Source organism: Mytilus californianus, unplaced genomic scaffold, assembly GCF_021869535.1.
Source record: "Mytilus californianus isolate M0D057914Y unplaced genomic scaffold, xbMytCali1.0.p SCAF_4, whole genome shotgun sequence".
Lineage (NCBI taxonomy): Eukaryota > Metazoa > Mollusca > Bivalvia > Mytilida > Mytilidae > Mytilus > Mytilus californianus.
Window position 1 is genome coordinate 49107288 of NW_026262690.1, and position 22635 is coordinate 49129922.

Sequence of the window (22635 nt, forward strand, 5' to 3'; positions counted from 1 at the left end):
ATTTTATTCTTTAGTGAACAATTTTATTATTGGCAATCTTGTCATTCATCTTTGAAAGGAGACCAACAGGCTTACATTTTAAATGACGATAGATGTACGTCTGTAGCCTTAGCGTCAACACTCTATACTTACTTCAAGAAGGGCATGAAACTACTTGTATGTAAAGGGGAACTCTATATTATACTGTTGTGCTACGGGATTCTAGCATTCACAGAATAGAAATAATCAGTTTACATTTGACATTATAATGTTATAAAATAGGTGGAAGATACAAACGATACATCAAGAACTTACGAGTCGAAAAGGAACAGATAACGCAGTCGCAAAACGACGAAATTTTCCACACATTTTTCACAATAAACTATATAGAAAACTAAAGACTAAGCAACATGAACCTCTGAAAGAAGCTAAATAAAAATATAATTGGAAATGCATTTTAAAAACTATTTCAAATAAAAGGAGAATTTCTTAATTATTTGAGTTTCTTAGATAACACTAACGTAACATTGCTTTTCATGTATTTTTAACAGCCCCATCTGGAGTCAATCAAAATCATGTCTACAATATATTTATTATTAATTGGAAACATTGTCGTGAGTCAGTAAATCATTTAAAATTCATTGGTAATTGTCTCCGACTTTAGTTTAAGTGCAGACTATCACCTTAATTGTAAAGCAGGTTTAACACTATTGGAAATATATTTCAAAAATTGTTGATCCGGATCATGTGATGTCATGTTTGTCTTTGTGTGTACATCTACTTCGAAGAAGTCGGGAACTCACGTCTACATTTTTAGTTTGGTGGGGGGGGGGGGGGGGGGGGTGGGGGTGGGGGGGGGGGGGGGGGTAATCTGTTATCATTTTTTATGCGTCATTTATGATTTTTTATCAAAAACTAAATGGTGTTAATTCTGCTATAGGTAAAACAATTCTCAGTGGTACGTTTTAGCATTCATTTTTGAATTTCAATAATAAAACTCATTATGTATATTTTGTAATTCATTAGTGTAACAGTTAACTTGAAGCAAAAACTTCCCGAGTCACAACACTATAGTTATGTCGAGATCAAACATAAGCTAGTCAAAATCAAACTTATCAATAGTTTGACAAGAGACACAAAAATTATTTAAATTCCTTTATATTCCAATTTATTTTAGATGCGCCTAAGTTAAAGATCTGATATGTGAATGACCTTACCCAGAAAACATACTGAAGGCAAATTAATGCTTATTATTGTATATTTACAAAAAATATATATGTAATGTTTATATATATACAATATTAGGTCAATGTCCGAAAAATATAAACTTTTTTGTATGAGGCTGAAAAACTGGGGAAGGGCGAGGTTTTACCGAGCCCTTCTCCAGTTTTGTACCGAATACAAAAAACTTTATATTTTTTCTGACATTGACCTAATACTGTTTTTATACTACAACTTAAATTAATACATTAATAGCTGTTTAGTTAGCAACACAAATTTCAAACTTATTTTCATCCCTAAATGAACCCCTGATTGTGGAAAAAGTGATCAATGATAAAATTGACATAGCACAAAATATGGCTTTGTTACTATATTTAGGAAATAAACACATCTAGTTGCAGTATAAAAAAAGATGTATAGAGTCCAGTCCTATAGGGAGGAAGTAAAGAATCAGATCTACCATTCATTGTAAGGTTGGTCTATATGTTTATTGTTATATTTTAGAGCAAGTTAAAGGAACAGTTTATCAAGCAGGTCAAACCGCGACCGACACAGAACGTTAAAAACTAATTACATCTCTATAACGATTGTGGCATTACATGTTGTTTATAATGTTTAAATGGATCGGGAAATACCAATGACAGTTTTCCCGTCTTTTTGCGTCGCGTTTGCTGGCATGTTTCTCGGAGCACTCAATTATTTAGAATATGTCTGTTTGAAATGCAAATAAGATATCGTTGCGTCTACAAGACATCATTTGTCAATTCGATCTGTGGCAATATGATGGGAAGTTTGCATGATGGAAACACTTACCAAGTTCTCACGACTGACTCAATATTCTTCCAAAAATAATGCAACGATTACATGAATATATATTGTCACTAAACGTCTTAAAAGATAAAAGATGTACTTATTCCAAGTCTGTGCAATAAAACATACAATGCGTATGCTAATCATTGAGTAAATGACATGTAAACGTATACACACTGCACAATGGCAGAGGTTATGACATACTACTTTATTTAAAGAATGCATTTAAAAATTTGTCAAATATGTCAATAAACTGAAAAGGATAAAGGGATGTTGTTATTCATTTCCGAAATAAAGGCAAAGGTTGTTGGAATTCAATTTAAAAATTTATTGAAAAGTTAATATATTTATTATATTTGGGCAAATATCATCGTGCGAAGTTTCCAACAATATTCAGTGATCGAATTCCAACGTGTTTCGACCCAAAGTAACATTACAGTAGAAGATTACTTTGACCACCTATATTTAATATATAATAAAAACGGTTTCTGCTACAAACGAGGATATTTAAAACTTAAGTTTCCATTCGCTTATTCAAATGATTTGTCATTATAAATTAATTAAATACGTTTATTGTCTTTTCTAAAAATTTAATGTATTATTATGTATTGTATTTCTTTGTGTATGTTTTGAGAAAAAAATGTACTGCTTATGTAATTACAGGTTCTGCGCTGATTCAAAAGATATATATTTCTGTATGATTGCACATTTTTATAAAAATATAAGATTCTTTCACATATTTGTAATTTGAAGTCTGTCTTTAGACTTTATCGTCTGCTTTGTACCATCTCATGCAGGTACTACATGTGAAACCTGATAAAACAAGCAATCAGCTGTTTCGAAAAAAAGTATGATCTTATAACCAACGAACGTGACAACGATATAAGGTCACGAGACGCAGTAGTTGAACCCTACTGTACTTCTACAGTACAGTACAAATATGGACAACTATTAATACGATAAGCTTACGGTACGAATCTATTTCTTTAAGTCAAGCATGCTTTTAGTAATGTATAGTTGAGAGAAAGATTTATACTAACATGACACTGCTTACAATGGAAATGTAGACTGATGCATGCTTGATAAGACCAACACCACACACCAATGAACATCATTCTTTATTGCATTTTTTATTTAAAATGTGATATTTTATACATTTGTAAATACTAGACAAATTCTTAAAGTACATTTAAGTACAAGGCATCAGCAGGGCGCTAATTTGATCATTTCAGATGAATTAATTGTAGGAAAAACCCAAAACATTTTATTTGTTCATTTAATAATTCTTTGCAAGAAAAGCTAGTACCTTAAAGGATTTAGCTTTTGTACATTATATTTATTATGATTACGTTCCTAACTCTTTAATATCGGACTCTCTCAAATGTTGATAATTTTCCATTGCATACAGCATCGTTTAAAATTATTTCAAATTTTTTCAGTAATTTAGAAAAAAATGGTTTTTTTTCCCGTTTAAGTAGATTATTGATTTTTCAGAAACCTTGAAATGTGGAATAAAAAAACCCGTTTGCTTTCATGAGATTGAATGATGAATGGCTGTTAAATGTCCTGTGATAACTATTACATATTTGTTCAGGATAATGCCATGTAAATAGGATATGAATATGAGCCTTGCTTTGTACTAGACTGACACGTTGAGTCAGGTTTGTTATCATGCAAGTCCCCAATGTAATAGTCCATATTGAGATATATCTCCCTTTTAGGACACATTATACTGACTTCGAGCCACACATTGTTTGCTCTTCTTCTCGACGCTTAATTGGCACAGAAACGTGATATACCAATTCGGAACTCGAGGCGAGCATGAGACCAGCAACATGATTTTTACTATGAGTACAATAAAAAAAATATGGACGCGTCTGTGAGGAGCTACTGATTAAAATCACCATGATCAAATTTTTAATTGTTATTTTTACTTTTATTTAACACACGTTTCAGTTTGAACTTGATTCGTGATGGTTATGTATTGGTCTGAAACAAAAAATGTAGGTGAAAAACAATCAATACAAGCCATGTCCCAATAGACATCACATATATATACTCTGTATTCGGTGTACATGCTTTTATTTAGCATGACATAAAAGTAGTTGCAATATAAAGAATGAATTATTTATTCTATAACTTAATTTCATTGAGCGTGCTTACCTTCTTTCTCTATTGCTCTGTACTAACATTTCGATGAAAAGTATTCCAATAACATAATAAATCCCATGGTATAATCTAAAAATAAGAAAAAAAGAGAAAAGATTTGAAATAATGTCCACCAGCAATTCACGAATATATTTCATTTTTAATTCGGAAAATTGAACATGTACTTATTTCATTCTCGGATTCTGACATTACTAACACGACGGGTATTATTAGTGAAGCAACAACATTTATCCTGCGGAGCACCAAAGTTAATGTTTTATTTTTCTTGCTGGGGTTTGTTTATTCATGTAATGTCCTGTCATTTCGTGCACCTCTAACGGTAAAAAAAATGTACCTTAACCAGATAACAGTCAACTCTCTAAGGCACTAGGATAATTTGGTGTGTTTAGTTTTGATGGATCCATACTTTTGATGCATTCAAACTTTTTTTCCACTTAGCGACCGAAACCTTTGGTCTTTTCAGTTAAAAGATAAAGTGATGATGCCCATTCACTTATAGATTCTTATTGGTGTTAGTAAACACCAGTCTGCATAACCTTGAGGCTAATGCAAGTCATTCGGAAATCTTCATATATGTCAATTCTTATATCAAAAATGAATTTAATTTTGAACGCCGAAATAAAAAAAAAAACAACATAAAAATGTATATAATATTTGTATCGTGACTTGGGTCGCGGATTCACTATAAGAATAAAGAGATTAAGTTTGCATTTAACTGCTTCTCCAATATATTCTTCTTTTATCTTATTAAACTGGATTTGGGCATATCACCCATTGAGATATATTGCCTTGGCAAATATAACTTTACATATAAAAAGGAATTGTCTATGGAAAGGATTTGTAACGTCTTCTTCATCTCAACAACGCTGACCACGCCTAGTATGCGATGTACTCGTAACACGAAAAATTCCTAACATAGTTATGTCTGCAGCCGTTTATATAAAAGTTATACTTCAATAACACAAAGATTAACTTACATATTTGCTTTTCCTTTTTGAATTCCAAATATTTATTTAGCTGTACAAGATTTTTCCGGCAAAATATACTATGAATCCAGGTAGAAAGAGAGAGAAAAAAATATACTATTAATCCAGGTAGAAAGAGACTATAATCAGTTAGTAGTGGTATTGATTCATATCTTGCAAAATTAATGAGAAGACTATATAAATAATTTCATTATCTTTTTTGTATAATCGGTATTATCAGGTGACAATAGTTTACCATTCAATACAGGTAACTCGAAACAAATAACTCTTTGAAGCTAGATTTGCTCCGAATAAGTTGGCCTGACATATTAATGTAAGGTTTTAATTCGAACATTAATGATTTAATATTATTGATAGCATCGCGATGAATGACGTATCCGAAGTTTGTATTGAAAGATACTTGACAACTAGTCCTTTATTTGTACGCATTCATGTCACAGAATACTACTGAATCGCAAAATCTGCAAAGCTGTAGACCACACTTGGCTATCTGAATTATCAGTAACTGAGTAGATAATGATGTTTAAATCGCACAAATATATAAATATAAGATATATGTACATTGTCGATAAATATATAATTTATTTGTAAGAGCTGTAGAAACAGGACAAAAAACGAGGCTCGCCGACCTTTCTCCTGTTTCGTAGGGAGTACAAATAAGTTTTATATTTTAGACAATGTACATATTTTAATATTTATTCTGTAATTTTGCACCCGACACTTTACTGTTTAGTTGTATAAATCCAAATAGTTGTCTCTGATTTTTCAAAGAAATCGACATAGATTAAACGCGGACAGCGAGGAGGACCCGAAAATGAACTGTCACACAAAAAGAAATATTCACATTACCGTTTGCTCAATAAGGAAGCGGAGTAACAGGTGATTTCAATTTTACAAGTACAAATAAAACAAAAAAATATCTGTTATTTGTACAATAGTTGGTCGATTGCAGGAAAAATGCGATTACATACTTTAATGTAATTGATTTTCTCAATGACATGGTCAATGAACAAAATCTAAACTTAAAGAAAACACACACATATACAACACGAAGAAAACAAACAGAATGCATCTCTTTTCACATTACACTGTGTACCCCCATTAATCTTAAGTTTTCGCTACAAAACATTAAATGGCTTAATTGAAAAGTAACAATGACAGCAAAATACTTGATTTTAACACTTTTTGACATATGATCAAAAAGAAAGAAAACAATGCTGACCTATTCATTTCTGCGAACATGCATTTAACATACTCATTGTTGCCGTCCATGCAGCCTCTATGGTGCACATTTGATCAATCTTAATAACTGTATGCTGATTAAAAAAAGTTTTACACACACATTGCATTGTATTTTCCGATCAATATTCCATCTACAATGGCTGTCTGTAACTATAGAATCGAGAATATGTGATATGATCTAAGCCAACAGTTAATGAAGCATTATTACCTCCATATTAAAACTGAATATCTTTGTCGGTTTACAGGATTGTAAGTGTAAAGATATTGATAATGACATCTCGGAACGAGACAAAGCAATAATTACCTATTAGCAAAATTGTTTTCTTATACTAATAAATAATATAAATTGTTATCTGCCAAAGGATCCGGGTCATTAGTTGTTATAATTCAACGCAATCAGCTTCAAAAGCTGCGAACTGACATTGAAACATAAATGATATATAACATCAAACACAAAAGTCTATTGATTTGCTACTTCTGGGATGAAACACACAAAATTTATTAGATTGTACATGTAGTTTGATAGCCAGAAGTCCATCTATTTGACTAAAATACGTTTAGACCTTTGGAACGTCGTACTAATATAGTTATACTTTTTGAATATAATTATGCATTCAACAACATAAACTACATTTTACTTCTAGAAAATGATTGGAATAAAACTAGGGCTTCACGTTCCTGGGATAAATTAATTAATTAGCTTTGATTGTATTATTGTCTATAACGAACGTTTTAAAGTGCTTTTATGATATGCTTGAACTATAAAATTTTGTAAATATTTCAATTCAAAAGAACTCGACTTTCTTGTTTTTTAAATTCATAAACAAATTGTCAGTTAAACAATGCTATACATAAATAAGACATTATTACTCTTAGTTTTTACATCCACATAATAATTAGCTAGTGTGCAGTTATTTGAGATCGTGCTGCATTCGTGTAACCGTTTGGTCTTTCAAAAAACTATATTAACTGTTCTTTCGTAACTTTTTTTTTAAAAGAGACATCATAAGCGAACTTTGCATGGAAATAAGTTGTCAACAGATCATTGATGGTCAGACAGGCTTTATAATTTGGCACATTCAGGTACACAATCACTTTGAACGCAGCCTTATTTTGTATTTTATTTCCCACTTTAAAAATTTATACAGAAACCTTGGTTAAAATAAGCTAAAAATATTCACAATCTTACATAATACAATGTGTACAGTAAAAGGAAGAAACAAGTCATTTATCAATTATAAAAATTTGATAACTTACCAGTTAATGTTATTCAAAACTTAACGTAATAAAATGGTAAGGGTAGTATCATTTATATCATAGAAGCTCTTGCGCCTACTAATACTGTTTTAGCCAGTAAAACTGAATTGCTGCAATTTTTAAATTACCTTGGACCGAAATACTGTCGCCACATAAGAGTGTATGACGGCATGATTTCACGTGGAGGTTAGGTACTTTGAGCTAACTTCAATTAGCTGCTAGCAATCTCTGAATGTATTAACTATTTTTTGCTTTTTTTATATTTTGTGCCTATATTTTGTTAATGATATTATAGATTAAAACAGGAGAGTTGGGGTCTCAAAAAACGAATCTAACCACGCCAAAACTTGTTTACGTGTCCTCCACAAGCCAGCGATTTCGTTCGAAGATTGTCTGTAGTTATATCTTTTGAGAAATTTGATGGATGGTGACGGTATTTTTGTGATATTTTCGGTTAGATTTATTTTCATCTTTTATTGACTCAGGACTATTAAATTGTATAAACATTAGTGAATTTTTGAAGACCGATAGTTGACCGCTAGATTTGCCGTTGTGGGTCATTATGTTGCTGTTTCATTAACGTATCTCCCTCAATTTGTATCTATATCATATAGTTCGTGAAATCTCTGAAGAATAAATAGATTCCAAACAGCCAAATAATCCTTTTCTGTGGTGAAAATACTTTATCTGTCAATATCGATTGCCACTGCTACCGAAGGTTCTGAAAAGATGAACTCCTCTTGGGATATAGATGAAGAAAAGGTCATCCACCCTCGGATTTGGAAAATAAGGAAAAAATCAATACATATTGATTGAATTGTTTATTCACAATGTTTTGTTAACTCTAGTTCAGTTCTAACAAACATTCAAGTATTCTGCAAAAAGCATGTTGTGACATAGTTTTTAAGATAAAATAAAATTAATTGTATTTAGTTGCACCGTAAAAGGAACAGCAAAACATAACTATATTTTCTCAAAAAAGATAAAATAAAGTCATTTTCACGAACTTAAATATTATGGAAATGGTATAACAAAATATTATAAAACTGCTTAAAAAATCGTATTTCGATATCAAAGTATTGTATGTAACGTATGGTGGTATATATCAAAGTATTGTATGTAACGTATGGTGGTATATATCAAAGTATTGTATGTAACGTATGGTGGTATAATATACAATTATAGCCTTTGTATGAGGTCGATACGAGGTTATATCGACCTAAGAGAAGCATATTGACTGAGGACGAAGTCCGAGGTCGATATGCTTCTCTGGGTCGATATAACATCGTATTGACCTCAACCAAAGACTACAATTGTTATATTATTAATCAACAACTATTGCATGAACAATGTAAAATTGGGGATTTCTAGAATCTATTTTTAGGAACATGCTGTATACCCTGTGCAATATGCTGTTTTTGACCTACGAAAAGCTAAACACACAGTATTGGCGTGCAAACTGAGCAAATACAAATGTAAATGTGATCAAGTTTTAACGAATCACACATCCTTAAAAATATTCGATTAATAATATATCAAAGTATCGTATGTAACGTATGGTGGTATATATCAGAGTATTGTATGTAACGTATGGTGGTATATATCAAAGTATTGTATGTAACGTATGGTGGTATATATCAAAGTATTGTATGTAACGTATGGTGGTATATATCAAAGTATTGTATGTAACGTATGGTGGTATATATCAAAGTATTGTATGTAACGTATGGTGGTATATATCAAAGTATTGTATGTAACGTATGGTGGTATATTTCAGACAAAGGCAGATTTCGTTTTGCCTAGTTTTTTCTCTCTCGAAATTGTCATTGATCCCTCCTGAGAATAAACTGACAACGAATTCCGACTTTACAATAATTGATTGCTGATATACTCCTAAACGATATTTAATGATATTGTGCGAGGGAACAGCAGAACATGATATTGAGTCTGCCTAAAGTACACTGGATGGGTTCTGTGTCAGATTATACAACAGGTAGCTCTTTATATAGATATATAAATATACTATTCCAAAACTTTACATTTACAAATTGTATATTATATGCAAATAGAATTACAAAACAATTGTCGTTTTAAATGAGATTACATTGATCGTTTTATTCAATCAGATTAAATGACTGTATGCTTACATGTACAAGTTAATTCATATAGTTATCGTGAGTCTGTGTTTTTGGAAAAAGTAAAACAAATATATAGGGACTGTGTTGAAAATGAAGTAATTCACGAATAATAGTTTGCCGATTTTAACATACTGACGCTATTGCTCTCGATTAATTTTAAGAATTATTTGTTTCAAAAAGAGAAACGAAAGACACCAAAGGGACATTCAAACTCATAAGTCGAAAATAAATTGACAACGCCAAGGCTAAAAAAAAAAGACCAACACACAAACAATAGTACGCAAAACACAACATAGAACACCAAAGACTGAGCAACGCGAACCCCACAAAAAACCTGTGCTCCGGAAGGGTAAGCAGTTCCTGCTCAACATGTGGCACCCGTCGTGTTGCTCACGTTAGTACACACCCTGTGATAAGTCTAATTCGGTAGGTCACATTCGGGGAAAAGGGGATGGGATTGTAGTTACGAAAATTGGAACATATCCGTTGGAATCTGTGAAATATATATTTTCCATAACGATCAAGCAACTCGTGATGGCGTCCGTATAACTTACGTACGGAGGGGACTATTTCAACCTCCCTACTTGTAACTCTTGCTTTAATAGCTTCCTTGTGAACAGCAACCCTTTATCAAGAAAATCAAGATAGGAAAAACAACAAGATCTGGAATATCGTATCAATTGCAACTGGGAAATACATACTCCGTATGCAGGCGCTACTGGAATGTTGCTACATAGAAATGGAAAGTTCACAATTGGGAAGCTGAAATCATCTCGTAAAGTTTCCAATATCCTTTACTTAATTACCATCCAGAATTGCCATTTTTTTTTTAAAAGTCGACCAAAATACTTAAAAAGAATGTGTCTCTGATACAAAAAGAAAACAAAAAACTTTCGACATATATTAATACGTTGGTCGGACAAATAAGCATTTTTATTACAATGCGTTAAAAAAATATTTTAGCAAAGTGTTTGTACATGAACCAAATTCATCATGCAGTATAACTTACTGGTTCTCATGGCGTTCGTGTCGGTGTCAATTGGTGTGTTTTCTAATTTGCCATCCGATGCCTAATTTTTGTGTTTTCTGCTGTTTAAATCGAAATTTATAAATTTTGTCCTGTTCACAATTGAACAAGACATTTTCAAATAGAAATTGGAAAAAACCACATAGTCTTTTAGAATAAAATGGTTCTGCACGGAACGACAGGAACCGGAAGAATCCTATTTGATCGATTCTCTCTATTGGTCAATTGACCGAAAATCTCTATAGATATCTATAAGGCAGTCATAATTACATGAGGCGTGTTGATTTCACATGCAAAAGCTAACAAAGAAATATTGATTGTAACTTCTGTCAAAAATGTTCTTTGCACCACTATTTATGTATTGATGCATACGTATTTACATACCTGTCAAAACGCAATTTTATACCATTTATTTTTTTCCGTGTTGCAAGAAATTTAAAAGAATGAGTATTCCAAGTTATTTTCACAAGTTTTCACTTATTGTACACCAACAATACTAATATCAGTATGCAGTCATCTGTTGTTTGAACCTATTTTGTGAAAGGGTAAGCCATTTAAGTAATTATTGTACATATGAAATAAAACATTCTTTGGTGTTTTATAATTTGGAGTAGTTAATCAACACATAACGGTTAATTACTCATAAATGATAAGTTAAATGATTGTGCAAGAAGAGAATAGGTCGTGGCTCAGATACGATTCAGAGCATTTTATCATAAAAAAAACCCTTTTGTCCATACATTTTTTGGAACAAATAGAACGAAAAAGAATATGTTAAAGTATGAAATTGTACACTAAACTTTGATATCCAATGCCTTTTATAACAAAGCATATACTTAATATCCTTTTAACGAATGAACAAAATTTAACAAAAAGACGATTGATTTCATTGACAATTGATAAAACAGATATCCGACCTTATATAACTTTATAAATAAAGGGTTAAGTTAACGTTAGGATAATTAATTTAACTTTATACTAAAATGGTTTGCATTCAATCAAGAATTGGTTAATAAATACATAGGAGACTTTTTTTCTCTTTTTTATAACAATAATGAGACTGAAATAAAAATATATGATATACATATTTTTATTTTTAATTTTCTTTTATAAAAAAAAAAGACACTAAGGTTTAGCCCAATACGTGGGGCAAATGAAAAGCGCCCCCCATAAAAAAAAACCATATCGGGGTGTCACTGGTTGTGTGCCTTACGATTGACCCATACATTTTTTCTTAGAACATTTAGACTGTCCATCGTTATTACCGATAATATGTCTTGTATTGCCCGAATCTATATCTTACTGAATTGAGTTGTTTCCTCTGGCCAGATTTAAATACGAAAGGTCACGTCTTTAAAATTACAGTCCATAAACTAGGATGAACTCTTTTAGTGGACTAAACCATACACATTCGTCTACCCTTCATTCATAAAAATCGAACCAATAAAAGAAAGGCACATTATACACATTCTGGAACTGGTGCAAGTAGGAATTACATGTAGGTTATCGATATATTCAACAAGTTGAATGTCAGGCCCTTTGGTATCTTTCGCCGCTATTTTATGACACAAGAGGCGGTGTATAATCATTGTGACAAAGTACACAGTGCATCAGAAAGAAGTTATCATGGGAATTACGAATATATATGGCTTAGAAGTGGGGATTTGATGTATTTTAGGTATTATTTAGTTTATTGTTAGAGGGAGGTCGTGAAATCCGGAGACACCGTGGCTCACATAAATATACATGGTTTAAAAGTTGACAATAACACGTCCCTAAAAAATCAATTATTTCATCTTAAGATCAAAGTCACCTTTAATAGAGCGCAACATACTGTGCAGAAGTGATGCAACATATCAAAAGCCTATGTGAAAGAAGATATTAATGACCTGGATAAAAATATGTCCATTAAATTATTGTTCTTATCTAGTGAGAAACGGTCATAGTCATTCCGATACGCGACACACCATCTTATGGCAATACATCTTAAAATAATCCAATGTAAAAAGATTAAAAAAGCTCCGACTGATTGTATGAGAAGAAGAGAAGTCGAACGGAAAAAATACTACAAAGAAACACTTATAAACTTTTTTCTCCTTCAAATGCGAGATAAAAAACAATACGCCCCCTTTCGTCACAGAAAGACAAACACTAATACGTCTGCCTCGTCGAAGGGGAGACTTAATTATCGGAACATGTAAAAAAAATTGTTGAATTTCATATGAGCTCATCAAAGCTGAACACACGAGGAGTATTAATCAGATTCAGAGAATATTTATCAAAAGTTATTAAAAAAAGGAATATTTTGCAGTTTTACTACGAACATTTAGTGATGTCATCGTAAGTATATACTAGACTTGTTCCAGACATAAGTGTTTTTGGACCAAACGCGTATGGTCATGACCATATTCGTCCGATCATAGGCGTATGGTCGGACCATATGAGTGTTTAGGCCATATAGATATTATGGAAATGTTAAGCATGGATAAATGTGTGAGATTCTCGTATCTTTCTTGGGAACACCTGACAGCTCGTTCTCCAAACTCAAAACCAAAAAGAGTTACTAACTAAAACCCTTTATCTTTAACATTCAGTGAATCTGAGTGTTCTTGCCTTCGTTAGTGTAAATTAAAAGCGTCTTTATCCCGTCGACTTTTCGTCTGTTAGTAAAACATTTGACTTCTTGTTTGGCAGTTCATTTAGATATTCCTTGGAGTTATCGTCTCAAGTCGAAATATGTGTCATTCGTAAGGATAAACTGATTATGACAATGTATTAATGTGTTTACTATTATTTTAACTTGCAAGTAAAATTCTATGAATCATTTATCGTAACTTTTTTTAACTAATCATGTAACAATAATGGCCAAATAAATAAATCACTTAGTTTTTTTTATATACTCTTTAAGATGACAACTCGAACTCTAATGAAATTTACAGTATTAAAGGAAATTTTTCAAGCCATACCATTCGCGTATGGTCGGATCATTTGAGTAAATACGCATTTCGACATTACCATACGCATATGTTCCAAATACTCATATGTTCCGGAACATACTCACTTTTCCAAACATTTTTCGGTAATTACTACAAAAGCAAATATTTTATTTGTTTCTCTGTAATCGTGTGATATTGATTAGACTATAATGAGATAATATATATCATTGACTGGTTGAAATAGACGTGTGGTAAACCGATTGGTGAGTGAAATCAATACAAGTCTTACATAAGTATTACGTTCAAGAATAATCCAATCTTATGGTAAATAAGTATACTAGGCGTAGAGATTAGAATGATGGATTTGTCTTTTAGATAAAATGAAAATATCACTTATCATATATACAGCATGTGATTTGAATTCTACATGAGCAAAAGGGAGAAGCGAAGGATACCTAAGGAACATTCAAACTCACAAGTCTAAAATAAACTGACAACGCCATGGTTAAAAAAAAAAGAAAAAGACAAACAAACAACAGTACACAAAACACACCATAGGAAACCAATGACTGAGCAGCACGAACCCCACCAAAAATTGGGGTGATCTCAGGTGCTCCGGAAGGGTAAGCAGATCCTGCTCCACATGTGGCAATCGTCAACTTTCTTTTGCTTACAAAAAAATACAAAGGTTGTTTTTGCTTATATCAGAATATAAAACTATATGATTGATCGGTTTTTGAATGCTAAACTTCCAGTTGCAAATATATCATGCATATTCCAAACACAAACACATTAACAATTATAACTCCATCGTATTACGATTAATACAACAGATAGATAGATTGACCGAAATGAAATACAGGAAATATGGTCTGCCTTTGTTAGATGAGAATATGTTGGATAAGGCAGACATTTTGGCTTATTTTCAACAGGCTACTTAAGTAATCCTCAGAGAGTTTTCGCAAGTTTTCTCAAACGTACACAGCGTCACACTCATCCATCATGGTACATTGGACAACCTGTCCATTCAGATTGGACGTGGCTGAGTATTTATACATCCTTCACAGCTAAACCGTCACAATAGCTTTACTTAGGGGGGGGGGGGGGGTAAATATATATATCTTTATTTCTCAACAAACCATTTACAGTAGAATGGTACAGAGAACACAATATTAGACTAAGCAACAAATCAACATATATGAGAGATGTCAGCCCGGATCACATAACCCTCAATCAAGGAGTGACCGTATTTCTATGGAAAAGTCAACCCTTTGTTTAATTACAATTAAACTTATAGATGATCTTATAATAATGCATTAACATGTTAACACACAAAACATTAAAACATTATATATCTGCCGAAAGAATCTAATAAATGAGACATTTTCATCGAATTGATAAGTGGTTTGAAATTATTTCAGATCACGCTTCCCCTTAATCAGACGTATATATACAGGAATTCAAAATTCTTTTGGAACTATTGGTCCACAAAAGCAGAATTAAATAAAAATACACTAACATGTAATACAAGAACGGCAACTGATTGGTTGTTGTAATAAACGATTAATAGATTTCTTACTTTTCATCGCAAAGAGACGTACTTCGGAAAAAAATATATGTGCAAACACCATTATAAAGTGTATTTTATAGTTTCAATCAATATTAGTTTAGAGATCTCGTAACGTCAGTTAGATTGACTTTTGGCCTAATGGATATTAATGTGTTCTGGACATAAAAATGACCAAAATTATACTGTAATTTCACTAATGTCCAAATTGTTGTTTCGTCTGACAATATAATGAAAATGGAACAACTTGTATCGTCCCTGAATTTCTCGTCATCACAAATAAGTACTTATTGACATTGATGAATAACATAAAAATAATATCCTTCCAAACGCATCAATAATCTAGATAAAAAATCAATATGCTGACGGATCAGTGGATAGGGTGAATGAATACGTCAACAAAATGATATATATAGTATAAAAAGTTTAGAACAATCCAAAAAAGAACTATAAAGAGAATTGCCACATAAATTATGGAATACGATGTTAAAATTGGTAATTCAGACATATAATTACATACTAACAATAAACGTATTTATACATTTTATTTGCACACCCACAACCATTATGGATTAATTATTGCTAAAAATTCAAATACGTTTGAAATGGTCAGAACATTTTGTTCAACGGAGGCGTTCATATCTATGAAATGAGATCAAATAGAACTAAGAAATTCGCCCTTATATCGTTGCACGTATCTACCTATCTATTTGGATTTTATGTTTAACGGTAATGGGGTCCCATGCCCATCGACTGTTTTGGTGGATCAGATGGCGTCCAGTCAGGAATACACATGTTGATACTTTATAACGATTCCAGACATTTATTGTTTTCTATGGAACTTCTGTAGTTCTTATTAATAAGTTTTATGGGTTTTGCTCATTGTTGAAGGCCGTACGGTGACCTATAGTTGTAAACTTCTATGTAATTTGGTCTCTGGTGGAGAGTTGTCTCATTGGCAATTATACCTATCGACATCTTCTTATTTTTATATTTTGTACTTTTGTAATTGGATTTGACAGTTTGAATAATTCGATTGGCCTAACTTTTGCAGCTAATATCCCTTTCGCGGTTGGTATAGTGTCCGGCTGGGATCGTGGTTTTTCGAGTGATTTCATCAGGTTTTTTCGAGTGTGACCACCTTTTTTCGATTGAATATGATCAAAAATATAAACAAACAGACTTCCTTTCTGGTAAAACGTGAAAAAAAAGATAATAGAACCTTATATACAAGATCATAGAAGGTAAATTAGTATTTTTGATGAAAAGATATTATCAATCCTAAATTATTTTGTTCTAAAAACGTTTAATATAGCCTTACAATGCTTTATTCCAAAATATGGATCAAACCATTTTTATACACACGTCGATGCAAATGTCAACGGAAATGTACATGTTCCGGACCATATGAGTATTTGGTGTCATGACCATATGTGTATATACTCATGTGGTCCGACCATATGCGTATGGTCCGGTAACTAACTGATGATTAACGTTGAAAAGGGTGTCGAAAAAGGTGTCGCATAAGTAAGAGTTTCTTAAAATGAATATTTGACATATTCAATCATATGGTAATGTTACATGAAACAATGCGAATTTTACTTACAAGTAAGAATTATTATGTTTGTTAAATTAGAATTTCTTAAATATTTCAACTTGTTTTTAGTTATTTTTAAGATGTGTTCCTACTCATATGATCTTACAATAACATTAAGTTCGTATATAATAAGGTACAAGAAGACATCAATTAGGTAAACAAATATAGAAATTAGAAGAAATTTTGTTTCTGGAATAACAATTTAAACACCAAGAAAAAGAACATGTCTCAAAATAGGTACATGTCTCAAACGCCCGTGGTTTCATTTACGGACGAAAAGGTCGACAGCCAGGAGAAGGGCGATGTAAATTGATGCTAGCGAAGATAAAATAATAAATACACCTAAATTCAGACAATATATGAAAAAGATAAAGAAATTCAATTAGTATCGTGTGTCGTTTTTGGTTTGGAGAATGAGCTGTGTGTTCCTGCGAAAGCTAGAATTTATTCGAAAAATACCTATATGGTCTAAATACTCATATGGTTTGGCCCATTAATAACCAAACCAGAGTATTCTCATATGGTCCGACCATACGCGTATGGTCAGACCATAGGAGTATAGGCATATGGTCATGACCATACGCGTATGGTCCAAATACTCATATGGTCCGGAACATACACACGGAATCTATGTATACTTAGATGTACACACCCTTTACAAAATTTCTTTTTTTGCATTGAAAAGGACATTTTGAAGAGTAAATTAATTTTTATATGTTCGTGTTTTTTCGAGAGCAGTCCGTGTTTTTTTTAGTGTGTCCTTGTTTTATGGAGTGAAAAAAACTAAATTCCTATGGCTTAAAATGTAATATGTCAGTGCATTTACGTTTAAAAAAACAATGAAAAGGTTCAAATAAGTACTTTTCAAAGCACGAAACAATGCATTAAACCAGTTTGATAATGTTGTATTAACACGTACATTTCATGAAAAGTCATCCTTCATTTGCATTCAGAAATCTTCATGTTAGTGTAACGATATGGATTTCATACAGTAAATATTTAGTGATGTAAACAATCTTTATGTGAGCTCAGACATGTTGGACTGAGACGTACGTATACATAGTGTGTAAAGCGGGTAAATGTGTTTTTTTACAAAAAAATGTATCCTTAAAAGTGTTGAAATTATATACATCCTGAGGCCGAAGGTCGTATGCATTTTCAACACCGGTGTAAAATTCCGTACACCACTGACTGCACCGAGATAAAGAATATATATCTTATTTAGCGTTCGTTTACTTTTTTTATTCCTGGGAATAAAATTGAAAAAAAACTAGGGTGGGGTGTTATTTACAACCGGGTAATTAACCAATCAGATTGCAAAATTCTAGCTTCATAAGAAATGATGTTTTATCGTTCTAGAAATGGAAATCAAGAACAATGTTCAATTGCTCCTACTGTGAAGAGGAGTCTGATCAAGCGTATGCTATGCTTGGTCTCTCAGTAATAAAGCACCAGCTTAGCTAAAGAATTGACAATGTTTATTTATGAGGTGAACGCATATTATATACACATTTATTCTTTTTTTTTATTAATATATCAAAAGGATCGTATTGAAGCTTACAGATCATTTATCGTTGTTTACTGAATACATTGGACAAGTTCCAGAGTTTATCATCAGCTCAGTAGTCAGTACTTCGGTATTGACATGATTTATAACAAACCTTTCTCAAATTATTTACCTCCAAGTGGGACAGGGGAATCGAAATATGGTCACTTAAGTCCTCTTCCGACCGACCCTTGCCAAAGTGGGACGTCCGTTTGACTGTATTGGATGTTCAAGTACGCAGCAACATCCGGTCAGAATGGGGCGTATAGAGAGACGCTACGCTCATTGCACGTTGAGAACCCTTGTAACAGCTCTTTGAAGGGTCCGTAGGTGGCCTGTTGAAATGCAAAATTTCTGTCCATATCCAATATACTCTCATTTTCAGAGGCAGTCTAAATTTCCTGACCTTTATCCCGAACGTCCTCTGTTACAGGACCTACTTATTGGATTTATTGTTAATTTGTTCTCGTCCTGAACATGCACGACACATTTGCCACTGGATGTTAAGCAACCAACAGTGAATCATTTAGAATTGTCCGTTTATAAATTTAAAAATCATAAAGAGTATATGGTTCCAACTCCATCAGACAAAGTTGACCTTAAATGGATTTGGCTATTTGTTTTCGGTTCTTTTGGTCATACAGCATAACATTATAAAGTGTCGTTTTATTCAAATGTTATTGTAATTAATTAATTAATAATTGGGAGGGGGTCCTCTTTTAGTAGAATATTTGAGTTTATATTTAATTTTTCCGATTGTTTACTCTTTTTCCTTAGTTTTCTTGCTCCTATGTTTTTTCGTCAGTGTATCAAAATGAATCATAAAATATTATCGACTGTAAAAATAAAGGTAGCATGCAATGAAATTAAAAAAAAAATATGAGTCCCTGTACTCGGTTACCGTTTTAAAACGGACGTCACCCATTGATTTCTTATATATCGTAATACTGCTAGGTTATGGTAAAATGTTTTCAGAACAGAAAGTTGTCATTGAATTGAAAAAGGTTAAATTTCATCAACATTGTAATATGTTTTTTTGTGAAGTATTGGGAATATATAATATTGTCCTTCACTTAATAACAGTTTTTAAGGCCAATAATGCCTTATTTCTTATTCACATTTTCTTCAAAAACCCGGACCATTAGTTAAAAAACCCGGACCATTAGTTTAAAAACCCGGACGTTTCAACTGTTGCTCTCGAAAAAAACACGGACAATGCAAAACACTGAAATTTAGGTTAAATACAACGAAATTGTGCTCAAAACATGTATAGTATTCAAAATAAGATGGACAGTCATGAATAAAACTATTAAAATTGCGAAATAGCAGTTAATTGACCTGAAATCACTTGAAAAAACCCGATCTACACTCGAAAAAAGTGGACCGATTCTCTCGAAAAAACACGATCTCCGCCGGACACTATACCTACCGTGCCTTTAACCATCATGAAATAATACTTTAATACGTATTAGTGATAAATTGACAATATTGAATATTTGTTGAAGGGAAGCCTGGGCTGAGGTGAAATTCTGAACAACAAAAAAACAATGTAGAAGCCAAGAGTAAGAATCAAACTAATAACATAATGAAGGACAATGAAGTGGAATGGAACCAAAAACTGTAAGTGGTGATAAATGTATTGTACTAGACAAAAACATCTCGAACCAACAAAACATCGCCGACGTCTGTGGTAAACAATACGAGACATTTAATTAATAATAAACATTTTTTTTATATTTGGAAGTTTTAATGACACACTTGTTGAAGTAATCCTAGTTGACTATTAAGACCAATTTAACTGGTCAGAACACAGAATACAATAACAGGCCAGGTATTCTATTATATTTACCGTTTAATTTGATACAGGTGTATTGATTTTCAATTTGTCTTTGATATTTTTCTAACTATTATAAAACAAATAAATATGTTTAAAACGTTCATCGCTGAACATAGATTAATTAATTAATATCTGTATTCTGATGTATTAATGATAAACATATCAACGTACGTTATTGATTGTTCCTAAACACACACAATTGTATTTTGAGTTTTGGACAATAATGGATACTGTTGCAAAGATCGAAGATTTTTGTGGACATTTCTGTAATAAATCAGACAAAAGTTGTACGTCAGATGAGAAGAGATAATAATCTCCAATGTCACGTCAATGTTATTGTAAAGTGAAATGCTCGGTATTGTTGAACGATATGTAATCAATATGTTCCTTATACAGTAGTTGTTGTCGAAGAGATGACGTTTTCAATTCTTTGGATGTTATTTTTAAATGAGGCACTGACTGTAAGCGCAATCCTAATCAAACAGACCGATATTGCAATAAATATATGAACATAATCTTATTTCTTAATAAATTCTATCAAAAATGTCATTTTAATTGTGTTTATTTTAATATCTGGATAGGATGTATTAATGCGATATATAATTAAAAAAAATACATGTATGGTATTTAAAGAAAAAGATCGTACGACACAGAATTCGAAAAAAAAGACGTCTATTAGAAACAAAAAATTGAAGACATGTAATCATTGACTATATCGTCCATGTTATTTACAAATTTATTATTTTTCTAAGTGTTTTAAGTTTGATATGTTATGTCGTTCCGGTCGCTCCACTTACTACAACTACTTTGTTCGCGTGATCCAGTTAGATTTAAAGGATTAATTGCTGTTTCTAGATTGAAAGATTAAGTTACCTAGGACCAGGAAATAGATGACATGGGTATAAAACTATAAGCAATTGGTTTTCCCTTATCTTTGTCAACATAGTTTTCTGTTGCGTATCTGTGTTGATTTCCATTGACTATTTAATTAAATATCAGTTTCAACAGTTATGGCGAACCTGTTGTTTCCATTGCGTCATGTTCTTCGCAGACTGATCAATAAGAATTTTATTGGTTACAGAAATTACTGTAAGTCAAAGGTGAAACTTTTCCAGGCATTAGTCATTGTAAAAAGCGAGCTAAACAATTTCCTTGGGTGTTCATAAACCTGTGTTTTTGTCTATTGATTGCACGCCTACCTGCATATTATATACAAAAACGAGCCAATACGTAATGCTTCGATGGAATTCTTTCAGCAGATAAGCCATCGAAGTAGATGAAATAGCCTAGGATTAATGTCGACTATTTTGTGAGAAGCAGAAAACAATTATCGAATAAACTCCAATCAATCCCATTTTATATGGAATGTTTACAACATGAAATGCTTAAAAATGCGTAAACTAATCCAACTGAAATTCATGATGTGAGATAATGTGATAAATATATAAAAGAATACGACCAACCGAGTAAAAATGTGGGGGGAAGATGAATAAGAGTATTTATTAAAATTTTCCAAAACTGAAATGAAATATATCATGTCTTGACATAACTATGAGTCTGGTCTTGACATAATATGGTGTCCATGAATATAATAGCTAAGCAATCCTGATAATTACTAACTACAAACAACAGTGGTTCGTGTATTCACTTCTTAGGCTATGCGTAATCTCTGTTTAAAAAGAAGTAAGCGATGAAAGAATTTTAATAATAAGATTAACTAAAATAAATTTGTCAGATGGTTTTTACTTATAATCAATTACCCATGAGATTCATGTGAATTAGTGAAAGGGCCGGATCCGATTCAACCGACATTTTTCTACATTCACCGAGATGGTGTATAGTTGTACCTGCTACTTATATAATCAATATAAAATAAACATGACTTTTTCAATATAAATTTCTGTTTACATGTTAAACATTTTACAATTCTATAGATATATTTCTCCATTTCCAAGAATTCAACACGAGCTAATATCTGCATACACTACTTTGCACGACAATCAATTTGAAATTCGTGACTAAATGATGCTCATCAATAGGTATGATCGATTCTGACTTTTCTCTGTAAACACAAATGACATTGCATGTCCTTTGCCAACGTTTTAGACATGTGAGCAATCCTTAATGTTTTTGTTGTTTCAAAGGCAAAGCTATACAAGTATTGTAAATTTGTTTTTAGTCTCCCGTATTAATAATAATATAATTGTTGATTGGAATGGATTACAATACAGGTAAATCAATTTTATAGCAATACATAATCAGGATAACAAGAATCGGAAATACTGGAGAATAAAACAGACAACATAACCAAACAACATTGTCA

General features: G+C 32.1%; 1 protein-coding gene across 7 annotated transcripts in view; it reads right to left on the reverse strand.

Moving 5' to 3' along the window:
• Window positions 1-22635, reverse strand: part of LOC127738170 (sodium channel protein para-like) — a 124023-nt gene that overhangs the window by 90949 nt on the left and 10439 nt on the right. For 5 of the 7 annotated variants that reach the window (XM_052249314.1, XM_052249313.1, XM_052249316.1 and 2 more), the window contains exons 1-2: window positions 11214-11426; window positions 4174-4248 (exon numbers count right to left, since the gene is read on the reverse strand). The gene's annotated coding sequence lies outside the window, so the exon portion shown is untranslated. Of the gene's footprint in view, window positions 1-4173; window positions 4249-5156; window positions 5280-11213; window positions 11427-22635 lie in introns of those variants that run through there. The other 2 variants (XM_052249312.1, XM_052249311.1) reach the window with 2 other exon arrangements.